Source organism: Oncorhynchus keta, unplaced genomic scaffold (genome assembly GCF_023373465.1).
Source record: "Oncorhynchus keta strain PuntledgeMale-10-30-2019 unplaced genomic scaffold, Oket_V2 Un_contig_37_pilon_pilon, whole genome shotgun sequence".
NCBI lineage: Eukaryota > Metazoa > Chordata > Actinopteri > Salmoniformes > Salmonidae > Oncorhynchus > Oncorhynchus keta.
Genome location: NW_026287438.1, coordinates 141,930 through 167,967, shown reverse-complemented (window position 1 = coordinate 167,967; position 26,038 = coordinate 141,930). Strand labels below are relative to the sequence as shown.

The window sequence follows — 26,038 nt, the reverse complement described above, 5'->3', positions numbered from 1 at the left end:
TGCTTGGTAGTGAACTGGCTTTTAGTATTTATTTTAAGATATCCCTGAAATAATGTAAATGTGGACTAGCTAACGTTACCTAGTGTGATATGATTGATTGGTTTTGGGACATTATTTTTGCAAATATGCTGTTTGCCCTTCCAGCGAGGCAATTTAAATTAGTGTCTTTCGAGGGTCAGGGAAGGTAGCTAGCTAGCCAGCCAGCTAACTAAAGCTAGGTAACTAAGATAGGTAAACTTGTCTAAGGAGGGGGCAAACGTGTTTACAATGGGTATGGAACCCTTCTAATAGTCTATGGTACTCTGACAATTCACAGCCTACTAGTTACTTGGCTGCTAACGTTAGATCTTTGGGTGTGGCTTATGGGGGTTAGTGGTTAGCGGTTAGCGCGTTGGGCCAGTAACCGAAAGGTTGCTGGATCGAATCCCCGAGCTGACAGGTTAAAAATCTGCCGTTCGACCCGGGTAGGCGGTCATTGGGTAGGCGGTCATTGTAAATAATAATTTGTTATTAACTGACTTGCCTAGTTAAATAAAGGTAAAATAAAGCATGCTTTTCCAAACCGAATAGCGTTTGTTACAGTGATATTCTCATGTATTTTGTGTAACTATGTTGCCGAACTTTTTCTCCACTCGAGCCTGACAGGCGATTTCGTTGTAGTTTAGGGCGTTAAAGGGCCGTATTAATAGCTTGCAACATAGTGCCCCGTGTTGTCTGCATGAGTTTCGATGAAACCGGCGTACTGCGCTTGCGGAGATTATGTTGCACCTTCCTGCTAAATAGTGATCAGATTCATAAATACTAGCCTACGAGCTACGTCTATGCATTTTTCTATGCTTCAAAGGTGGATAACTCGGCTCACTTGAACTGACCACACAACCGACTAGTACCAAGCTGGTCGGATTTGAAAGAGGATCACCGATTTATAGTAGGTAAAATCTAGTGTAATTAGCGAGCCGGGTGGGCAATTTTGCGACCTCTTTACTTGGAAAAAAAATCTACCTCCCACAACTGGTCTTCCGAGCTCATATCTGCTTACTGTAGTTAGATAACGAGCGTAAAGTCAGTAGATAACTATCGGTATTTAGACGTGCTATTATATATCGGTTGCATTGTTTCGCTTTCATCAACATTTGCTTGTGTGTTATAGCAAGCGAACCAATGAGGGACAGCCGGAGCAAGCTTGCTGCATCCTCAGAACGGGAGTAGCCCTTACTATCCTTTGCATTTGGTAGCTTGCTTGATAGATGACATCAATAATGCTGCACCGTTTTCGATATTCTACATTGATCTGGGTATTGCATGATTTATTTAATGTTATAGTTTTTTGCTTGGGTGGTAATGTTGGATTCAGAATTAGGCAAATTTTGCAAAGATATAGGCCAGTAGTACAGTATCGAAAAACTGGAATCAAATCGTATTTGTCACGTGCCAAATACGACTTTACGGTGAAATACTTGCTTGCTTAGGAATCCTTCCCAACGATGCCGTTTAATAATAAAATTATAAATAGGAATCAAATACACAGGAATGGCGATACAGTATATACAGGGAGTACCAGATCAATGTGCAGAGAGGTACGAGGTATTTTTGGTAGATATGTACATGAAGGCAGGGTAAAGTGACAAGGCATCAGGATGGATAATAATAAGAGTATATAGAACAGAGCAGCAGCAAATTATGAGTGTTTAAGTGTGTGTGGGGGAGGTTTTGTGGGAGTGTCAATGTAGTGTGCGTGCTTGCGCATAGGGTCAGTGCAGATAGTTCGGGTACCATTAGTTGGCTATTGAGCAGTCTTATGGCCTGAGGGTAGAAGTTGTCTCGGAGCCTGAACCGATGCTCCGGTACCATTTGCCTAACGGTAGCAGAGTGAACAGTCTGTGGCTTGACTGCCTGGATTCTTTGCCAATTTTGCATTCCTGATATAGTGGCCCTGGATGGCAGGAAGCTCGGCTCCAGTGATGTACTAGGCTGTCCACACCACCCTCTGTAGCGCTTTGAGGTCAAGGGTGGTGCATTTGCCATACAGAGTGGTGATGCAGCCAGTCAAGATGCTCTCGTTGGTGCCGTTGTCGAAGGACCTGAGGGCCCATGCCAAAACCTTTCAGCCTGAGGGGGAAGGGGCGCTGCCTTGCCCTCTTCGTGGGTGTGTGTGGGCCATCCTTAGTGATGTGGACGCCAAGGAACTTGAAGCTCTCAACCCGCTCCACAACAGCCCCGTCGATGTTCATGGGGGCATGCTCTCCCCTCTTTTTATGCATTTATTTAAACAGGTAGGCCAGTTGAGAACAAGTTCTCATTTACAACTGCGACCTGGCCAAGATGGAGCAAAGCAGTGCAACATAAACAACAGAGTTTATCCCATGTGTAACAAACGTGTGCGAATGAAGTAAGGAGGTAAGGCAATAAATAGGCCAATAGTGGCAAAGTAATAAAAATGTAGCACTTTACACTGGAGTGATATGTGCAGATGGAATGTGCAAGTAGAAAAATAACGGTGTGCAAACGAGCAGAAAAAGTGGTTGGATGGGATATTTACAGAGGGGCTGTGTACAGCTGCAGCGATCGGTAAGCTGCTCTGACGGTTGATGCTTAGTTAGTGAGGGAGATATACGTCCAACTTGAGTGATTAAATGTGTGTGTGTGTGTGTGTGTGTGTGTGTGTGTGTGTGTGTGTGTGTGTGTGTGTGTGTATATATATTTTAAAATTGCAATTCATTCCAGTCATAGGCAGCAGAGAACTGGAAGGAAAGGTGGCCAAAGGAGGTGTTGGCTTTGGGAATGACCAGTGAAATATACCTGCTGGAGGGCGTGCTATGGGTGGGTGTTGCTATGTTGACCAGTGAGCTGAGATAAGGCAGCGCTTTACCTAGCAAAGACTTATAGATGACCTGGAGCCAGGGGGTTTGGTGACGAATATGTTGTGAGGACCAGCCAACAAGAGCATACAGGTCGCAGTGGTGGGTAGTAAATGGGGCTTTGGTGACAATGGATGGTACTGTGATAGACTGCATCCAATTTGCTGAGTAGAGTGTTGGAGGCTATTTTGTAAATGACATCGCCGAAGTCAAGGATCTGTAGGATAGTCAGTTTTACAAGGGTATGTTTGGCAGCATGAGTGAAGGGCGCTTTTAACGGACCTCTGAGACTATCACAGTGCAGGTGCATTTATACGGAGACTTGATTACACACAGGTGGATTGTATTTATCATTAGTCATTTAGGTCAACATTGGATCATTCAGAGATCCTCACTGAACTTCTGGAGAGAGTTTGCTGCACTGAAAGTAAAGGGGCTGAATAATTTTGCACGCCCAATTTTTCAGTTTTTGATTTGTTAAAAAAGTTTGAAATATCCAATAAATGTCGTTCCACTTCATGATTGTGTCCCACTTGTTGTTGATTCTTCACAAAAAGATACAGTTTTATATCTTTGGCACTATATATATATATATATAATATATATATATAACTGGGCAGGTCAGTTAAGAACACATTCTTAATTTCAACAACGGCCTAGGAACGGTGGGCTAACTGCCTTGTTCAGGGGCAGAACGACATATTTTCACCGTGTCAGTTCAGGGGTTCCAATCTTGCAACCTTACAGTTAACTAGTCCAACGCAATAACAACCTGCCTCTTTCTCGTTGCACTCCACAAGGAGACTGCCTGTTACGCGGATGCAGTAAGCCAAGGTAAGTTGCTAGATAGCATTAAACTTATCTTACAAAAAACAATCAATCATAATCACTAGTTAACTACACATGGTTGATGATATTACTAGATATTATATAGTGTGTCCTGCGTTGCATATAATCTGACTGAGCATACAAGCAGGCAAGTATCTAAGTATCTGACTGAGCGGTGGTAGGCAGAAGCAGGCGCGTAAACATTCATTCATACAGCACTTTCGTGCGTTTTGCCAGCAGCTCTTCGTTGTGCATCAAGCATTGTGCTGTTTATGACTTCAAGCCTATCAACTCCTGAGATGAGGCTGGTGTAACCGAAGTGAAATGTCTAGCTAGTTAGCGCGTGCTAATAGCGTTGTCAAATGTCACTAGCTCTGAGCCTTCTAGTAGTTGTTCCCCTTATTCTGCATGGGTAACGCTGCTTCGATGGTGGCTGTTGTCGTTGTGTTGCTGGTTCGAGCCCAGGGAGGAGCGAGGAGAGGGACGGAAGCTATACTGTTACACAGGCAATACTAAAGTGCCTATATAAGAACATCCAATAGTCAAAGGTTAATGAAATACAAATGGTATAGAGGGAAATAGTCCTATAATTCCTATAATAACTACAACCTAAAACTTCTTACCTGGGAATATTGAAGACTCATGTTCAAAGGAACCACCACCTTTCATATGTTCTCATGTTCTGAGCAAGGAACTGAAATGTTAGCTTTCTTACAAAGCACATATTGCACTTTTATTTCTCCAACACTTTGTTTTTGCATTATTTAAACCAAATTGAACATGTTTCATTATTTACTTGAGGCTAAATTGATTTTATTGATGTATTATATGAAGTTAAAATAAGTGTTCATTCAGTATTGTTGTAATTGTCATTATTACAAATAAATAAATTGTCCGATTGATCGGAATCAGCTTTTTTGGTCATCCAATAATCTTTGTTGAAAAATCATAATCGGTCGACCTCTACACCACACTGCTAAGTCTCTGATCTCCTTCTTATAGGCTGACTCATCTCTGCCGGTGATCAGACCTTCCACGTGTTGTCAGCAAACTTGATGATGGAGTTGTGTGTGGCCACGCAGTTTTGGGTAAACAGGGAGGGCACTAAGCACAAACCCCCCGAGGGGCCCCCGTGTTGAGGGTTAGCGTTTCTGAGGTGTTGTTGCTTGCGCTGTGATGATTATGGAATTGTGGGTAATTGTTATGCAAATAGACACTGTCATGATCATAATTGTCATTTTAAATGTTTTGAGCTTATAATGCCGCTTTGAAAATGATCTACGACATACGCAATGAATAAAACACAGCTTTGGTGACACCAGATTTAAAAAATGAATGGTTTTGACCGCTCGGGACTTTTGGAAATTAAGCTTCTCCTTCCGACTGTGCCGTTTTGCTCGTAAAATGAATACAATTTTACCCATCATGTAAAACTTAACTGCTATTGACTAAACTTTATCTGCTTGAATGTAAAGTTAAATTGTTATATTGTCCATAATGGTCAGTTACACGATTATCTGAAAATTGAGCCAGCCCTAGTTGTTGCACACCCTCTCCACCTGGGGCTGGCCTATCAGGACGTCCAGGATTCAGTTGTAGAGGGAGGGGTTCAATCCCAGTGTCCCTATCTTGTTGATAAACGATGAGCTGTGGTCCATGAACAGCGTTCTCACAGTTATTTCCCCACCTTTGTGTTGCTGAATGTTACACACACAAGACACATTCAATCAGTACTGTCCAACTCAACTGACTATCTTATTAAAGTATTTGAATAATCCCCTCATATGTGCTACTACAACACAGAGGTCTTTGGTATTGTTGTTGAGCTAAAGGCAGCTTCTATTGCTATGTCTGCCTTCTGTGGTCATGTGGAATGTATTTCCTGTTTGGGTTGCTGCAGTTTGGAGAGAGAGGGGTGGGGGGAAAGTGTGACCTTCTACCGAATATCTTGTTGCTCCACAAGTGATCTGAAGAAGGAAGTTTTTACCAATATAAACATCTCTCATTTTTGGGCCATTTTTATCATTGTGGGATCAGGTTGTCAATGCTGCTGTCTCTGGTTTTGATTTTTTTTTATATATATATATATATATATATCCTATTTTAAAAATAAATTATATATAACTACACTGTTAGTAGCCTAAATGTGTCACTGAGTTTGAGTATAGACTAGATGTTGTGCATCTCAGCTCTCCTCTGTAGTAAACCAACATTTCCAACACATTTGTCACAGCCACCTCTTTACCCTTGGGTTTCTGTTTGCTTTGAGCTTGTCACATTTTAAGACATTGCATTATTGGCTGTCATCCAAAGCTTGATGAGATATTCTATTTAACAGTAGAGGTCGACATGAATATGATTTTTCAACGCCGATACCGATTATTGGAGGACCAAAAAAGGCCACTACCGATTTAATTCGGCCGATTTTTAAAATAAAATAATAAAAATATATATTTTGTAATGACAATTACAACAATACTGAGTGAACTTATTTTAACTTAATATAATACATCAATAAAATCAATTTAGCCTCAAATAATGAAACATGTTCAATTTGGTTTAAATAATGCAAAAACAAAGTGGGAGAAGAAAGTAAAAGTGCAATATGTGCTATGTAAGAAAGCTAACGTTTCAGTTCCTTGCTCAGAACATGAGAACATATGAAAGTTGGTGGTTCCTTTGAACATGAGACATCAATATTCCCAGGTAAGATGTTTTAGGGTGTAGTTATTATAGGAATTATAGGACTATTTCCCTCTATACCATTTGTATTTCATTAACCTTTGACTATTGGATGTTCTTATAGGCACTTTAGTATTGCCAGTGTAACAGTATAGCTTCCGTCCCTCTCCTCGCTCCTCCCTGGGCTCGAACCAGGAACACAACGACAACAGCCACCCTTGAAGCAGCGTTACCCATGCAGAGCAAGGGGAACAACCACTGCAAGGCTCAGAGCGAGTGATGTTTGAAATGCTATTAGCGCGCACCCGCTAACTAGCTAGCCATTTCACATCGGTTACACCAGCCTAATCTCGGGAGTTGATTGGCTTGAAGTCATAAACAGCACAATGCTTGAAGCACAGCAACGAGCTGTTGGCAAAACACACGAAAGTGCTGTTTGAATGAATGCTTACGAGCCTGCTGTTGCCTACCACCACTCAGTCAGACTGCTCTATCAAATCAGACTTAATTATAACATAATAACACACAGAAATACAAATGTAGGTCATTAATATGGTCGAATCCGGAAACGATCATCTCAAACAAAACATTTATTCTTTCAGTGAAATACGGAACCGTTCCGTATTTTATCTAACGGGTGGCATCCATAAGTCTAAATGTTCCTGTTACATTGCACAACCTTCAATGTAATGTCATAATTATGTACAATTCTGGCAAACTAGGTGGCCCAAACTGTTGCATATACACGGACTCTGCGTGCAATGAACGCAAAAGAAGTGACACAATTTCACCTGGTTAATATTGCCTGCTAACCTGGATTTCTTTTAGCTAAATATGTATGTTTAAAAATATATACTTCTGTGTATTGATTTTAAGAAAGGCATTGATGGTTAGGTACACATTGGAGCAATGACGGTCCTTTTTCACGAATATGCACTGCATCGATTATATGCAACGCAGGACACGCTAGATGAACTTGTAATATCATCAACCATGTGTAGTTAACTAGTGATTATGATTGTTTTTTATAAGATAAGTTTAATGCTAGCTAGTAACTTGCCTTGGCTTACTGCATCCGCGTAACAGGCAGGCTCCTCGTGGAGTGCAATGTATTCAGGTGGTTAGAGCGTTGGACTAGTTAACTGTAAGGTGGCAAGATTGAATCCCTGAGCTGACAAGGTGAAAATCTGTCGTACTGCCCCTGAACAAGGCAGTTATCCCACCATTCCTAGGCCGTCATTGAAAATAAGGATGTGTTCTTAACTGATTTGCCTATTTAAATAAAGGTGTGTAAAAAAAAAAAAAAAAAAAAAGTCGGCCAAATCAGTGTCCAAAAATTACGATTACTGATTATGAAAACTTGAAATCGGCCCTAATTAATCGGCTATTCCGATTAATTGGTAGACCTCTACTTAACAGTAGTTTGTTTTACTGCACGCAGTTTGAAGAAATCTTCCTCTATGGAGTGACTTGACTTTAACCTTGTTTTTATGTAAGTAAAGTCTCTGTATAATTTAATCAAAATAATCATAACAGCTGTGATGGAAACAGGAAAGTTAGGTACAATTGTTTGACATGGTGACATGATGCTGTAAGTTTGGCACACCTCTATTTGGGGAGTTTCTCTCATTCCTCTCAAGCTCTGCTAGGTTGGATGGGGAGTGTTGCTGCACAGCAAAAAAAGTTTACATTTTTTCAGGTCTGCTGTTCGATCCGGTCTCTTGCTGGGCCACTCAAGGACATTCAGAGACTTGTCCCGAAGCCACTCCTGCATTGTCTTGGCTTTGTGCTTAGGGTTGTTGACCTGTTGGAAGATGAACCTGAGTGCTCTTCATCAAGGTTCTCTCAGTACTTTGCTCTGTTTGTCTTTGCCTCGATCCGGACTAGTCTCTCAGTCCTTGCCGCTGAAAACATCCCCACAGCATAATGGTGCCACCACCATGCTTCACCGTAGGGATGGTGCCAGGCTTCCTTCAGACGTGACGCTTGGCATTCAGGACAAAGAGTTTAATTTTGGTTTCATCAGACCAGATCTAGTTTCTCATGATTGGTGGAGTGCTGCAGAGATGGTTGTCCTTCTGGAAGGTTCTCACATCTCAAAAGAGGAACTCTGGAGCTCTGTCAGTGACAATTGGGTTCTTGGTCACCTCTTTGACCAAGGCCCTGCTCCCCCGATTGCTCAGTTTGGCCGGGCGGCCAGCTCTAGGAAGAGTCTTGGTGGTTCCAAACTTCTTCCATTGAATAATGGAGGCCACGGTGTTCTTGGGGACCTTCAATGCTGCAGAAATGTTTTGGTACCCTTCCTCAAATCTGTGCCTCGACACAATCCTGTCTCGGCGCTCTATGGACAATTTCTTCGACCTCATTGCTTGGTTTTTGCTCTGACATGCACTGTTAGCTGTGGGACCATTTTTATGTAGACAGGTGTGTGCCTTTTCCAAATCATGTCTAATCAATTGAATTTACCACAGGTGGACTCCCAAGTTGTAAAAACATCTCAAGGATGATCAATTGAAACTGGATGCACATGAGCTTAATTTTGAGTCTCGTAGCAAAGTGTATGAGTAATTATGTAAGTAAAGTATTTCTGTTTATTTTTAATACATTTGCAAACTAATCTAAACCTGTTTTGTCATTGCTGAGTTTTACATTTTATTTAATACATTTTAGAATAAGGCTGTAACGTAACAAAATGTGAAAAAAGTGAAGGGGTCTGAATACTTTCCGAATGCACTATATGTGAAATGTCACCATGCGCTGATTTTTTTTTTATCTGCATCAAGTCAGTTTGGCGGAAACACTACTGGGTGAAAATGCACTCGTTTTCTTTATGCAGATTTTGGCAATGGGCCTAATAGTCACCTGGATTTGTTTGCCTGTAGAGAGAGGACTTTGTCAGACTGCGCCTTTCTAACACTTACTGAGAAGCTCTGGTTTGTTGCATCATGTTTGACATAGATAAACCCTCTTATCGCAGATATCCCTGTTGATTTATGTCACAGCTCTGTTGCTATGGAAAGAAATGCATTGCTCTGCAGATGTCTGTGTACACTCCCTGACCACTAATCCAACTCCCGACTAGCCCTGTCCCAGACCATGGACCAGTTAGTTTTTGTTGTCAGTGTAACTAATGTATTGATCAGCAGATCCCTTTCTAATTTTGTTTCCTGTTACATGTGAGCGAGTCAGCCCATGAGCCCAATAGTCACAAGATATCTATTTTTGACTTTTGTCTCATGGCTTTGTCTATTCTTTCAACTGGACGAACCAGAGTGATATTTCCATTAACAAAGCATTCTAGTGTTGCTCATGCTGCAATGCTTAGAATATGCTGTTCTCTCAGACTCTCTCATCAGAGTTTAGAATGTCACAATGGAATCTTTGATGGGGGAGGGGGGGTGTAATGAATCCCAGATGAACAGGAATGATTCTAGTGTTCCATGGTTTTTTGTTTTCACCTAATTCTGGCTATGAAATATAGACTACCACTACAATGTAAGGTAAGCATGAAGAGGTTTCTGTGTTTAGTTTGATGGCAGCTTTTAGCAAAAGTGGCAGGACTTGTTTTGCAATTTTTCACTGGAGTGTCTGATTGGTGGCCCCTGAGGGCTAGTTTCTCAGATAAATTCCTAGATCCTGAGGGAAGCAGCACTCAAGAATGTCATAGAAAAAACAGGTGTAGCAGGAAGGAACAACTAATGCTACCCAGGTTTGAACCTCTTGAAAACTACCCCTAGAAAGACAGTAACCAGGTCCCATTTCAAACCGCATTCACTTCCCCTTGGGTGTTCACAGATCTGCAATAGCTTGATAGATGATTTGTTCCATCTAGTCCCTCCAATCAGCTAGGTTGAGGGTCTGACAATCCTTCATCTTCCAATGTCTTTCAGACATGTGAAGGCTGGGGCTTCTGGGTCAGAAATGAAGCCATACAAGTGCAATTTATCCTCACTTGCCTCATCCTGTATTTCTCAATGACATATATTTAAACCTCTGTGCCCTCTAATCAGTGCTAACCCTAAATTAGATTTATCTCGAGACCAAACAATTCATTCTTTTTCTATTCCCATATAGTAGGCTAAGTAGACTACATCAACTTTAACTGCAATAGTATTTTTTTGTCAGGAGAATGATTTCCATACATAATCTGTGCTTCATATTTGTAGATGATTGTTAGGCATGTCCTATACATGGTACTGTATATTTGTGGCTTTTCTGTTTATTGGCAGAAAAATCACATTGAGGAATAGGCCGCATGCATGCCGCAGCCACATTGCCTAGGCTCTGACAGTGGCAGTGCCAATAACAACTTTCAAAATGTCTGAAAGAGAAGTCCTAGGACTCTTTTTGTGGAGGTTTTTACGTAGGCAGAGTAAGTGTCAACAACAACAACAACCTAGGATATTAACAGTTTCCTGACACCAATACAGATGAATTAGGCCTATTCCTAAACAGCTTATACTTATTATACCTTTTGAACAATAAATCCTACTCCATGTGTGTCTGGGCATCATTCCAGCTATTGAAAATCAAAGGCTAGAGCTGTCATTCACTTTCAGGTCAGGCTTAGTACAAGATGCTACAAGGCTATTTTCCCCCTTTGACTTACCCATGGACTGCTCAAATCTAGGCCAAATAGAAGGTACAACATTTGCGTCTCAGGAGGAATTTCCATTTGTCAGACACACAGCTAGTCTTGACCTGATAGCTTTCTTGGTCTTAAAAATGTAGCATTCTTGGGGGAATTGATCATTCATTGATGTTTTTGATACATTAGTCTAGCTAGTAGCAGGGCATCTTTCAGAATGCACAAGCAATTTCCTGAAGGTTCATATCAAGCGAAATTCATGATTCCCCAATTACCTTTTTTGTAGTTACACATACTTAAGATGGTTACATAACACAAATGTACAGTGGCAAGAAAAAGTATATGAACCCTTTGGAATTACCTGGATTACATCAAATTTTATTTAAGTCACAACACTAGACAAATCTAGTGTGCTTAAACTTCTTAGGGATCAATTCCCGTTAACGGGATCGATTTGACAACATCCAGTGAAATGGCAGAGCGCCAAATTCAAATTAAATGATTAGAAATATTTAACTTTCATACAATCACAAGTGCTATACACCAAATTAAAGCTTTACTACTTGTTAATCCAGCCACTGTGTCAGATTTCAAAAAGGCTTTACGGCGAAAGCAAATCATGCTATTATCTGAGGACAGCACCCCATCAAACAAACACCAGGCGCGACACAAAACTCAGAAATAAAGATATAATTCATGCCTTACCTTTGAAGAGCTTCTTCTGTTAGCACTCCAATATGTCCCACAAACATCAAATAGTCATTTTGTTTGATTAATTCCGTCGTTATATCTTCAAAATGTCAATTTATTTGGCGAGTTTGATCCTGAAAAACACTGGTTCCAACTCGTGCAACATGACTACAACATATCTAGGTTACCTGTAATCTTTGTCCAAACATTTCAAACAACTTTCCTAATACAACTTTGGGTTTTTTAAAACGTAAATAATCATTTAAATTTAAGATGGGATAAACTGCGTTCAATAGCCGATTAAAAACAAAGTGGCGCGAGCTTTCAGGTCGCGCTCCCCAACCACAACAGTACACTAGACTCGACCATCGTTCTAAACAGCCCTACTTCATTACACAAAGGAAAAACATCAACCAATTTCTAAAGACTTGACATCCAGTGAAAGCGACAGGAAATGCATAGTGCCTTAGTACATAGAAAAGCATAGTACATAGAAAACACTGTCACCTCAAAAAAAAAAAAAATCCTGGATGGTTTGTCCTCGGGGTTTCACCTGCCAAATAAGTTGTTAGTTATACTCAGACGTCATTCAAACAGTTTTAGAAACATCAATGTTTTCTATACAAATCTACTAATAATAATATGTAGAGTGGGGTAAAAAAAAGTATTTAGTCAGCTACCAATTGTGCAAGTTCTCCCACTTAAAAAGATGAGAGGCCTGTAATTTTCATCATAGGTACACTTCAACAATGACAGCCCCATGCTTCACAGTAGGTATGGTGTTCTTCTGGTACAACTCAGCATTCTTTGTCCTCCAAACATGACGAGTTGAGTTTTTACCAAAAAGTTATATTTTGGTTTCATCTGACCTTATGACATTCTCCCAGTCTTCTTCTTGATCATCCAAATGCTCTCTAGCAAACTTCAGACACGTCTGGCACTGCAGGATTTGAGTCCCTGGCGGCGTAGTGTGTTACTGATGGTAGGCTTTGTTACTTTGGTCCCAGCTCTCTGCAGGTCATTCACTAGGTCCCCCCGTGTGGTTCTGGGATTTTTGCTCACCGTTCTTGTGATAATTTTGACCATACGGGGTGAGATCTTGCGTGGAGCCCCAGATCGAGGGAGATTATCAGTGGTCTTGTATGTCTTCCATTTCCTAATAATTGCTCCCACAGTTGATTTCTTCAAACCAAGCTGCTTACCTATTGCAGATTCAGTCTTCCCAGCCTGGTGCAGGTCTACAATTTTGTTTCTGGTGTCCTTTGACAGCTCTTAGAAACATTGCTGCACGTCTGAAGTTTGCAAAAAGTGCACCTGGATGTTCCACAGCTCTACTGGGAAAATATTCTGTGGACAGATGAAACTAAAGTTTAGTTGTTTGGAAGGAACAAACAACACTGTGTGGAGGAAAAAGGCACAGAACATCAACCTCATCCCAACTGTAAAGTATGGTGGAGGGAGCATCATGGTTTGGAGCTGCATTGCTGCCTCGGGGCCTGGACTGCTTGCTATCATGGACAGAAATTAATTCCCAAGTTTATCAAGACATTTTGCAGGAGAATGTTAGGCTGTCTGCCGATTTGAAGCTCAACAGAAATTGGGTGATGCAACAGGACAACGACCCTAAACACAAAGTAAACCAATAGAATGGCGTCAACAGATGAAAATACACCTTCTGGAGTGGCCCAGACAGAGTCCTGACCTCATCCCGATTGAGATGCTGTGGCATGACCTCGAGCGGTTCATTCTAGACATCCCAAGAATATTGCTGAACTGATAGTTTTGTAAAGAGGAATGGTCCAAAATTCTTCCTGACTGTTAAGGTCTGATCCGCAACTACAGAAAACATTTGGTTGAGGTTATTGCTGCAAAAAGGAGGGTCAACCAGTTATTAAATCGAAGGCTTCACATACTTTCCCCACCCTGCACTGTGAATGTTTACACTGTTTAATAAAGACATGAAAACGTATAATTGTTTGTCTTATTAGTTTAAACAAACTGTGTTTATCTATTGTTGTGGCTTAGATTAAGAAAATATACTTTAATTTTTATTTATGCAGAAATCCAGGTAATTCCCAAGGGTTCACTTACTTTTTCGTGCCACTGTAGCATTGTAATATGTCTCAGATGGACACCTCATAAATCCAGACTGTTGCGCAGTCAGTCTCTAGTATGGGGGATGGTGAACTGATGGTAATGGACTGTCATAAGGGGCTTCCAAAGGGGAAATCTCAGCCTGCTGAATCCTGGGAAACCAGTGCAAGTCTGCTCAGCTATTTTCCTCCCTGTGAGTCTGTCAAGAGGGGCTAAAGTTCTTCGGCACTGCGACTGATTTCCTTCATATGGATTCTGGAGAGGTCGTTTCTTTTGTAGATGACATAGAACAACCATGCTTCAGTATGTATTTCATAGCTTAATACATGTCATTTTTTTTTCTCTTATGCTGTGTGCGCTGAACTGACATGCATGATTGTTTCTGACACTCCATTGTTCAGATGAAGGGTTATTAAATGGTCTAAAATGCTCAACTCAAACAGCGCTGTATAGCCTACTGTTGCGGCTGGCGATGTAATTCAAAGCCTGTACTTCATCACTCAGGATGTGACTTTCCATTGCTCCTGTTTTTACCATGTAATGTTATTAAAACAAAATCCGACAACAGTCGACCTATTTACCTAGTCTGCTTGTGTGTTCGAGAAATAATATATTATTCTCGAGGTGCATTCAATTTGCGCGAGCTAAAGGGAGGGAAACATGTATTCTGACAAGCAGTCATTGTACAACAGTTCTTAATGCAATTGCGGGAAGACACTTTTGAAGAAGTTTTGGCCTTTGTTAAAAGGAGGGGGATCCCATTTGCTACTATGGGTGTGAACGTTAGAAGGAAATTGGGATCCTTAATGTTAAAAATCCCAAACTGAAAAACAGTTTTTATTATTAATTTAATTATTAATTGCAGTGTAGTTATCAAACCATATTTTCCATGTTAGTCTAAGTAGACGATAGGCCATAAAGGCCTGGGGAAATTTGAGGACCAGAGGAAGAGGAATTTTAGGTTACTTTAGTGAATGTGTGAGTCAAGCAAGACTAATTTGACCAAGATGAGCTTTATATACAAAAGTATGTGGACACCCCTTCAAAATAGTTTATTAGGCTATTTCAGCCACACCCGTTGCTGACAGGTGTATAAAATCGAGCACATAGCCATGCAATCTCCATAGACAAACATTGGCAGTAGAATGGCCTTACTGAAGAGCTTAGTGACTTTCAACGCGGTCCTGTCATAAGATGCCACCTTTAAACAAGTCAGGTGGGCAAATTTCTATCCTGCTAAAGCTGCCTCGGTCAACTGTAAAAGTCCTATTATTGTGAAGTGGAAACGTCTTGGAGCAACAACAGCTCAACTGCAGAGTGTTAGGCCACACAAGCTCACAGAACGGAAGCAACGTTGGCACAAAAATAGTTTGTCAGCTTCATGAAATGGGTCACCATTGCCGAGCAGCCGCACACAAGCCAAAGATCACCATGCGCAATAATATAATAATAATATAATAATATATGCCATTTAGCAGACGCTTTTATCCAAAGCGACTTACAGTCATGTGTGCATACATTCTACGTATGGGTGTTCCCGGGGATCGAACCCACTACCCTGGCGTTACAAGCGCCATGCTCTACCGACTGAGCTACAGAAGGTCCAACGCTTAACCAATGCCAAGCGTCAGCTGGAGTGGTGTAAAGCTCACCGCTAATGAAACTCGTTTGGAGTGATTTTAATCACTCTTCACCATCTGCCAGTCCGACGGATGCAAGGAGAATGCTACCTGCCTGAATGCTTAGTGCCAACTAAGGTTTGGAGGAGACAAAATAGTGCCAGTGAAGTTAAACCTTAACGCTACAGTATACAATGACATTCTAGACAATTCTGTGATTCCAAGTTTATAGCAACAGTTTGGGGAAGGCCCTTTCACTTTATCATCATGACAATGCACAAAGCGAGGTCCATACAGAAATGGTTTGTTGATCTGTGTGGAAGAACTTGACTGGCCTGCACAGAGCCCTGACCTCAACCCCATCGAACAACTTTGGGATGAATTGGAACGCCCACTGCGAGCCAGGCCTAATCGCCCAACATCAGCTCCCGACCTCACTAATGCTCTTGTGGCTGAATGGAAGCAAGTCCATGCAGCAATGTTCCAACATCAAGTGGAAAGCCTTCCCAGAAGAGTGTAGGCTGTTGTAGCAGCAAAGGGGGGTACAGCTCCAAATTAATGCCCATGATTTTGGAATGTTATGTTTGATGAGAAGGTATCCACATACTGTACATCACAAAGTATGTGTACCACTTTTCTCGCTCTATCGCTCCCTCTTACGCCCCAGGCAAGCCAGCGCATTCATTACGTTACTTCTATGTAAGCAAACAGAATGAAATGGGAAGGGACCTACCTGAATTTGTCCAATAGAAACTTGTTTTAGTTGCAACTGTTTGGACTAATGATTGCACCCCTGCTCTATCTCTTCGCTGATGATGCAAGTGTGTGTTCAGTCTGTTGTGTGTAGAATATCCTATTCATTGATAGGCCCTGCTTTACTGAAGTTGCAAGCCAAGAAATTGCGAGAAGCAGCTTTTGGCTGCCTATAGATGGGCCGAGTGCACGGTTCTGCCAGTTGGCCGACTTGCCAATACTGTACCTCTCTCTCTTCCTCGCTAGCTCACTATGATAGATGGGAGTTTGTTCTCGGAAGTATGGCAACTAATCAGTCTCATCCTTCCAAAAACAGTGTCTTGGGAGTTGATTCCTAGTGGAATCGACTCTTGATACTTAGAAATGGGAGTCGAGAAAGGGAGGCGACGTACAAGGAGTCAAGGAATACATTTTTATTTTTGTGGTCTTCTCTCCACCACTACGTCATCGTTGTTAACAGTTTATAAAAATAGCAATGAAAGGCAAGCAGCGCAAATCCTGTATGGCAATACTTTGAGAAGGAAATGCAAACTGCGGAGTCTGAATTGAGATACAGTAATGGTAGTATAGGTGCAACGCTTAACCATCTGAAAGGGAATCACTGTTAGATCCAAACCGTTTGCAGCAGCACAGCTGCCTTGTGAATTCATATGGATATACAGTGCTTTCCGGAAGTATTCAGACCCCTTGACTGTTTCCACATTTTGTTATGTTACAGCCTTATTCTAAAACTGATTAAATAAAACTATTTTCTCAGCAATCTACACTACCCCATAATGATAAAGTGAAAACAGGTTTTTAGAAATGTTTTGCGAATTTATTAAAAATAAAGTACAGATACCTTATTTACATACAGTACCAGTCAAATGTTTGTACACCTACTCATTCAATGTTTTTTTATTTTATTTTTACATTATATAATAATAGTGAAGACATCAAAACTATGAAATAGCACACATGGAATCATGTAGTAACCAAGAAAGTGTTAATCAAATCAATATATTTATATTCTTCAAAGTAGCCCCCCTGTGCCTTGACAGCTTTGCACACTCTTGGCACTCTTGGCATTCTCTCAACCAGTTTCACCTGGAATGCTTTTCCAACAGTCTTGAAGGAGTTCCCACATATATGCTGAGCACTTGTTGGCTGCTTTTCCTTAACTATGCGGTCCAACTCATCCCAAACCATCTCAATTGGGTTGATTGTGGAGGCCAGCTCATCTGATGCAGTTCTCCTTCTTGGTCAAGTAGCCCTTACACAGCCTGGAGGTGTGTTGGGTCATTGTCCTGGGGGTTGCTTCATGATTCCAAATGTGTATTTTTTTCATTAGTTTTGATGTCTTCACTATTCTAAATATATAAAATAGTACAAATAAAGAGAAACCCTTGAATGAGTACGTGTGTCTAAACTTTTGACTGGTACTGTAAGTATTCAGACCTTTCCTATGGACCCTGAAATTGAGCTCAGGTGTATCCTGGTTCCATTGCTCATCCTTGATTTTTCTACAACTTCATTGGAGTCCAATTCAATTGATTGGACATGATTTGGAAAGGCACACCTGTCTATATAAAGTTCCCACAGTTGACAGTGCATGTCAGAGTAAAAACCAAGCCGTGAGGTCCAAGGAATTGTCCGTAGAGCTCCGAGACAGGATTGTCGAGGCACAGATCTGGAGAAGGGTACCAAAACAACATTTCTGCAGCGTTGAAGATCCCTGAGAACAGTGACCTCCATCATTCTTAAATGACCAAGGCTGGCCAAGGCTTTCAACTCTATCAATCACTACATTCTTATTGGCAGACTCATCAGCCTTGGTTTCTCAAATGATTGCCATGCCTGGTTCACCAACTACTTCTCTGATAGTTCAGTGTGTCAAATCGGAAGGCCTGTTGTCCGGACCTCTGGCTGTCTATGGGGATGCCACAGGGTTCAGTTCTCGGGCAGACTCTTTACTCTGTATATATCAATGATGTTGCTCTTGCTGCTGGTGATTCTCTGATTTCACCTTTACGCAGACGACACCATTCTGTATACTTCTGGCCCTTCTTTGGACACTGTGTTAACAAAACTCCAGACGAGCTTCAATGGCATACAACTCTCCTTCCGGGGCCTCCAACTGCTCTTAAATGCAAGTAAAACTAAATGCATGCTCTTCAACCGATCACTGCCCTCACTTGCCCGCCCGTCCAGAATGACGACTCTGGATGGTTCTGACTTAGAATATGTGGACAACTACAAATACCTGGGTGTCTGGTTAGACCGTAAACTCTCCTTCCAGACTCACATTAAGCATCTCCAATCCAAAATTAAATCTAGAATTGGCTTCCTATTTCGCAACAAAGCATTCTACACTCATGCTGCCAAACATACCCTTGTAAAACTGACTATCCTACCGATCCTTGACTTTGGCGACGTCATCAATAAAATAGCATCCAACACTCTACTCTACTCAACAAATTGGATGCAGTCTATCACAGTGCCATCTGTTTTGTCACCAAAGCCCCATATAATACCCACAACGGCGACCTGTATGCTCTTATTGGCTGGCCATTGCTTCATACTCGTCGCCAAAGCCCTGCCTTATCTCAGCTCACTGGTCACCATAGCAGCACCCACCCATAGCATGTGCTCCAGCAGGTATATCTCACTAGTCCCCCTCCAAAGCCAATTCCTCCTTTGGCTGCCTTTCTTTCCAGTTCTCTGCTGCCAATAACTGGAATGAACTGAAAAAATCACTGAAGCTGGAGACTCACATCTCCCTCACTACCTTTAAGCACCAGCTGTCAGAGCAGCTCACAGATCGCTGCACCTGCACATAGCCCATCTGTAAACAGCCCATTCAACTACCCGTACTGTATTTATATATCTTGTTCCTTTGCGCCCCAGTATCTCTACTTGCACAGTAATGTTCTGCACATCTACCATTCCAGTGTCTAATTGCTATACTGTAATTACTTCGCCACATGGCCTATTTATTGCCTGCCTTATCTCATTTGCACTCACTGTATATAGATTTTTCTTTTTACTGTGTTATTGACTGTTTATTCCTTGTGTAACTCTGTATGTGTCGAACTACTGTTCTTTATCTTCTCCAGGTCGCAGTTGTAAATTAGAAAATGTTCTCAACTAGCCTACCTGGGTTAAAAAATGTAAGAAATAAATGGAAGTAGTTTGGAACCACCAAGACTCTTCCTAGAGCTGGCCACCTGGCCAAACTGTGCAATTGGGGGAGAAGGGCCTTGTTCAGGGAGGTGACCAAGAACCTGATGGTCACTCTGACAGCTTTGGAGTTCCTCTGTGGAGATGGAAGAACCTTTCAGAAGGACAACAGTCTCTGCAGCACTCCATCAATTTGGCCTTTATGATAGTGGCCAGACTGAAGCCACTCCTCAGTAAATGACACATGACAGCCCGTTTGGAGTTAGCCAAAGGGTACCTAAAGGACTCTCAGACCATGAGGAAACAAGATTATCTGGTGAAGCATGGTGGTGGCAACGTGATGTGGGGATGTTTTTCAGCGGCAGGGACTGGGAAACTAGTCAGTATCGAGGGAAAGATGAACAGAGCAAAGTATAGAGATCCTTGACGAAAACCTGCTCCAGAGTACTCAGGACTGCAGACTGGGGTGAAGGTTCACCTTCCAACAGGACAACGACCCTAAGCACACAGCCAAGACAACACAGGAGTGGCTTCAGGACAAGTCTCTGAATTTCCTTGAGTGGCCCAGCCATAGCCCGGACTCCAACATCTGTGCTTCAACAAAGTACTGCGTAAATGGTCTTAATACTTGTGTAAATGTCACATTTCAGTTTTTAAATGAGCAAATATAAAAAATACTCTCTTTTTGCTTTGTCATTATGGGCTATTGTGTGTAGATTGCTGGGGGGAAAAAACTATTTAATCCATTTTAGAATACGGCTGTAATCCAAAGGCAGTGTGTGTCTTAAACGGTAAACTTATTATAAAATGTAATTTGGCACATCCCTACTGTTACCGCATTTATTTCTTTGCTCTTAAAATTGCTTGCAGCATCATTATAAAAAGGCAGTTACAACCAGAGGTTTAAGCATGGTTTACGCATTGATCGCGCTGATTAGCATCACTGCGCAAAATGGTACACAGCATCTGGATATCTGTGCAACAAATGTTCAACATTCACCTTCTGCTACCATTTCTGTCCATCAGTCTACGCATGCAGTTTGACGCAGCGTATGCACCACACAGAACGCACTGCCGCTGCAAGGCAAACGTTGTGTTCCATTGGACATGAATGCATTTCTGGTTTACCAAAATGCAATGACTCTGTCGGTGTGATCGAGGCGTTAGGCACAGCGCTCTTAAATTACATACTTAATATGTAATTAGAAACCCATAAAATTTATTGGAGTGAATAAGAACAGAATATGAATGTGTGCAATGGGTTAAGTAGAGATGGATAAGACTCATGCTTCAGCCTATGTATTTATAGCCACTATGCTGCATCATTTGGGCTACAGGTGATAATGTTTATTGCTCATAGCATGCATGGTCCAATATGTTAATGTATATATTTTAACCAATATGTTATTGGGCTCATTTCTGGAGGGGGAAATTCAATTTTAGATGGTGTTGACATTTAATTTTTATTTTCATTCACTTTGGAATATGTCCTTTTTAAGTCTCTAGAACTGAGCTCATCAGTCCTCCTCCGACATACAAATGATCACAGGAAGGACCCTGGACACCCTAAGCAAGGAGACTAGAGTTAGTCAAACTCGCAGTTTCATACATGTACAAAATTATGCACTTTCCCTAAAAGCAGGATGTTCATTATGGGAGGTTTACATGAAAGGGGAGGTTTACATGGTCCTAGACAATCGATCTGCGACCGACTTGAGTTTCATTCATGTATGTTTTGTTTTTTGCGTCATCCCCAGTGTGATGCATGGAAGTGTTGTCAATGAAGTTACTCACTGTTAGTATGCACATCATGTACAAATTTAATGGCAGATGTTTGTCATATGTAAATCATTGTAGGTAACAGTTGTGAGAAGGGTAGTATTGGCTACATAAGTGTACGGTTTATTTACCAAAGGGCAGTAGGTTTCTCATTCTGTGTAGTAAGAGGAATGATATATCAGATTTTTCTCAATGGGGAAATCTGTGAAAGTCAATAAATGGGCTCTGTTTCCATAGGAACCCCATATCCTGTCCACTCCTGGAGTTAAATAGAAAATCTTACTTTTGTCCTGGCTAAAAAGAAAATGGTGTTTGGCAAATCATAACCTTTTGACCTTACTCTTTTTAAGTGAGCCATTTGTGTCTTCCATGGTATGTCTTGAATGGATATGACATCCAATTCTGTGGTTCTGTAGCCTTCAAGGTGTGCCATTTTACATATGGGGATAAAAGTAGCTTCATGTGACACACGTTCCCCTTTTTTTAAGAATAACATTGCCTTATTCAAGGAGGCTTACAGATGTCATGCTGCTTATGTAGAAGAGAAACTCAAACTCCATCCGCTAGGCTAGCCAGCAGAGCTCCCTCCAATACTGTGCCTCGAGGTCTGTGAAATGTGAGCCGCGTTTGCTATTGGCCTGTTGCTGAAACGGAGCTGTAGTTAGAAGGCTTTGAATAGGAAGCTGCTCGAGTCAGGTCACTGTCGTCTCCAGGACAGGGCTAGGTGTTGTGCTTCTATCTATGCCCAACACAGTTCATGAGCTTTACTCATGACTACCATTGATAAGAGCTTTATCTGAGCATGCCTCAATTCGGATCTTTGTTTATTTTTATAACTCAGTTGTAGTGAACTGTAGGGATCCTTTTATAAAGTAATTTCGGTTTCTCCATACATCCTGTAAGTAGTTGTTGGGTTGAAGTTGCCTCTGACCGCTTGTATGAATTACGTTTGCGTTTTGCCTTCAAATAGTTACCCAAGCCACCTATAACAGTTTGTCAACATTGTGAAAGGGAAGTTCCGGTATGTGTGAGACAGTAGGACATTTTTAGTTAACAATTTGAAAATAAGCATCTCCTTATTACTTGTCTAGGAAACGATTAAACACCAGGGCCAACATTTTGTCCTTCGAGCTACATAAACAAGTGCACTGTTGGCGACGGAATGTAAGATTACATAGTTAGGAGTCTCAGACCTTTTTGGTGTCCAAGCATATCCCCTCCTTTGTTTCAGCAGCCGGCCTGCTATTGTTACAGGCATAAACTTATTATATCACATGTTATAATATCTAAGCCTACTAGCGTACAGCCAGTTAGCCAACCTCATTTCAGAATGGGACTCTCCCGTATACTACGTATTTTGAAGATAAACATTCAAATCATAGATCATATTTTGCCCTTTTGTCTTTGAGAATCCTGCTGCAGCTGGCTGAGGGTGTTATTATTTTTTGTTGTGGTGGTATGGAGGAGGCCGGTGCTTGCCACAATGCCCTCCTTGTGTTTTCTGGGCAGGCAGAGCCTGGCTCTGCTCCTGTCACACAGTTGCTTGCAGCACTTGTCCTGCCACTTGGCTTGACATTTGACCTGTCTGCTGCCACGGAGTCTGGGGCTAGGCTACCCCATATCCCATCCATCTACAATGTGACTATGTAAGAATGTTTACCTACAAAATACTAGTAATATCTTCTATTTTATTGGTTCCTGCTCATTTTAATTGTTGTAGAGCAATTTGTGCTTATTGCTTTTTTTGAGAAATGTTTCCTTGTCATATTAGTTGCATATTTAGGTTGATATCCATTACCTTAGATACTATACATTTTTGAAGTAGAATCTCAATGAAATGGGGCACATACTTATTAAAAGGGTACAATGGGATTGAAATGGTCGCTCTACCTGTTTTTGAAGTGTTCTTGTTTGAATCCACAAAAGAGCATTCTGGGGGAAAAGCATTCCTTTGCTTCATTGGCAACAGATGTAGAGAACATTTTTGAGCTGAAACTTTGAGTCCTAAAAGCGGTATGGTACTGTCTAGTGTATGGCAGCTGTTTGGCCGAGGAGGCTGAAATAGACCTCATGAGCGGAGACTGAGGGGTTGTCTAATGGTGGCCATGTGGTTGTACCCTGCCTTCAGTGGGCCTGGTGCCTCAGTGGCAGAAGGAGCTGTCAGCTTGAGGAACAGCTGCCCTGTCCACCACCATGAGGCTACCTTTAGTCGTTGATGTTGAAAAGAGTCATGGATACACATTTGTTATATGCTGCATGTGCCATTAATTTACATTTCAATTGACTTTTTAGTGCTGACAAATTCCTTGAAGATCTATCACAGGTAAATCATACTTGGGAGCTCATTTTGTATCTGGCGACAGAGCTTGCTTCAGGAAACCTAAGCTCCTTGTCCAAGTAGCAGCAGCTGAGATACACAGTGAGGGGTGGAGGCGGCACTAACATTAGCCCTGAGTGCACCCTGCCAAAGGAAGGACATTAAACCGGGCACTGAGCCAGCAGCACAGACTGGGGACCCTCCTATTACGTGTTTGTTTGGGTGTAAGCTCTAATACTTTCCGCATTGGAACAAGAAGCTTGGCTGCCAATAGAGAGGATAGTGGGACGGGTCACATCAATATTGATGCCGTGCCCAGCCTGACCTGCTCAACTTAGCCAGACCTTAGGCAGGCAGGTCAGCAGTGTTTCACTTGGACACAAATGTAACTTTTCTTTTATGTTGTGATGGCTGGCTAGGCGTCTTATCTTGTCAGCAGGACACCAAGACCCACAAACTCACTTTTTTGGAGTCAGAACAACAAACCTGACAGCCTACACTTCATGGTTTGATAAGTCAAAATGAGAATATCAGAGGCAATATTGGCTTTGTTTATTCATCAAAATACTTGGCTGGCTCTGCCTCCTTTTGTTATGACCTGAGTCCTACTGTATTTCACAACAGTTTCCTTATTGGATTCATAGACCTCTGATGTAACTTCCCTTTTCTGTTAAGCAGTTTCTAGGATTTAGGACCTTTTTGGGCTGGACCCGGCTAGTCCGGTTCCTGTTTCCTCCGGTAGCCTTAATATCCTTATTTTAAGCAGCAGGGAGTGTGGGGCATCTGGCAGTTAACGCAGTCACTGTAATCCATGGGATTTTGCAACAGGAGAGACTGCTCATTTCACTAGTTAGACTACCTCTCTCAAAGCACCATGTTTGAAGTAGACTGCTCATCTCTTTTTTTTTTTCCAAAAGAAAACATAAGGAGCTAAATTTGACCTTCGGTTATAATGAGAACTGTTAGGTGTAATGGTTTTTGGAACCAGTTTGCTCACTTGGAAATTGAGGTACTGACCTGTTTCATCCTTTATAACCTCTGTGATTATTATTTGGTCATCTATGAACATCTTGAAGAATAATCTGGCTTTAATGGCCATGTACTCATAATCTCCACCCGGCACAGCCAGAAGAGGACTGGCCACCCCTCAGTCTGGTTCCTCTCCAGGTTTCTTCCAAGGTTCCTGCCTTTCAGTTTTTCCCTTGTCACCGATTTTATGATTTTTCAACGCTGATATTTATTTGTAATAATGACAATTACAACAATACTGAATGAACACTTATTTTAACTTCATATAATACATCAATAAAATCAATTTGGCCTCAAATAAATAATGAAACATGTTCAATATGGTTTAAATAATGCAAAAAAAGTGTTGGAGAAGAAAGTAAAAGTGCAATATGTGCTATGTAAGAAAGCTAATGTTTCAGTTCCTTGCTCAGAACATGAGAACATGAAAGCTGGTGGTTCCTTTGAACATGAGTCTTCAATATTCCCAGGTAAGAAGTTTTAGGTTGTAGTTATTATAGGACTATTTCCCTATACCATTTGTATTTCATTAACCTTTGATAGTTAACTAGTGATTATGATTGATTGTTTTTTATAAGATAAGTTTAATGCCAGCTCGCAACTTACCTTGGCTTACTGCATTCGCGTAACAGGCTGTCTCCTTGTGGAGTGCAACGAGAGAGGCAGCTCGTTATTGCTTTGGACTAGTTAACTGTAAGGTTGCAAGATTGGATCCCCCGAGGTGACAAGGTGAAAATCTGTCGTTCTGCCCCTGAACGAGGCAGTCAACCCACCGTTCCTAGGCCGTCATTGACAATAATAATGTGTTCTTAACTGACTTGCCTAGTTAAATAAAGGTGCATATATAAAAATTTAAAAAATTGGCGCCCAAAAAATACAATTTCCGATTGTTATGAAAACTTGAAATCGGCCCTAATTAATCGGTCGACCTCTAATCTGCATTTTTGCTGTTTGGGGTTTTAGGCTGTGTTTCTGTATTTACATCTGCTAAGGTTAAACAGGCGTTATAAATACATTTGATTTGATGTCTGTCTCTCCGCTGCTGCCTTCCATGACATGGGAAGGACCATGGGCTTCCCGGCATGTCAGGTCCCCTCTGTCTCTAAGGCAGGTTAATTTCTTTTGGTGTAGGCTGTCAGTCTGTCTACACACCCCTCTGTTTGTGAAAGACAGCGAAGTTTGAAGGTTTATTTGTTATTTCACATTTATTTAATCAGGTAGGCCAGTTGAGAACAGGTTCTCATTTACAACTGACCTGGCCAAGATAAAACAAAGCAGTGCAACATAAACAACAGAGTTACACAAAAACAAGCCTACAGTCAATAAACACAATAGAAAAAGCTATGTACAGTGTGTGCAAATGTTGGGAGGTAGGCAAATAGGCCATAGAGGTGAAAATAATTACAATTTAGCATTAATACTAGAGTGAAAGATGTGCAAGTAGAGATACTGTGGTGCAAGAGGGTAAGATCAGTGGAACATTGTAGATACAAACAGTGGTGGAATGTTTGTGGTTGATAAAGGCCATGTACAATGCACAGGCTGTCTGAGCAGCACACAATGACTGGTGTCTTGGTGTTATCCTGAGGAAAAGCTGTCGCTTGTTTTTTTTCCACGAGTTGCTTCCTCATCCCCAAACATT

The 26,038-nt window shown here is 41.5% G+C and overlaps 1 protein-coding gene across 4 annotated transcripts in view; it reads left to right on the top strand.

The window, feature by feature from the left end:
- Positions 1–26,038, top strand: part of LOC118381006 (granule associated Rac and RHOG effector protein 1-like) — a 45,596-nt gene that overhangs the window by 474 nt on the left and 19,084 nt on the right. The window contains exon 1 of one of the 4 annotated variants that reach the window (XM_035767967.2): positions 774–928. The exons of 2 other annotated variants lie outside the window; for them this stretch is intronic. The gene's annotated coding sequence lies outside the window, so the exon portion shown is untranslated. Of the gene's footprint in view, positions 1–773; positions 933–26,038 lie in introns of those variants that run through there. One more of the 4 variants, XM_035767969.2, reaches the window with a different exon arrangement.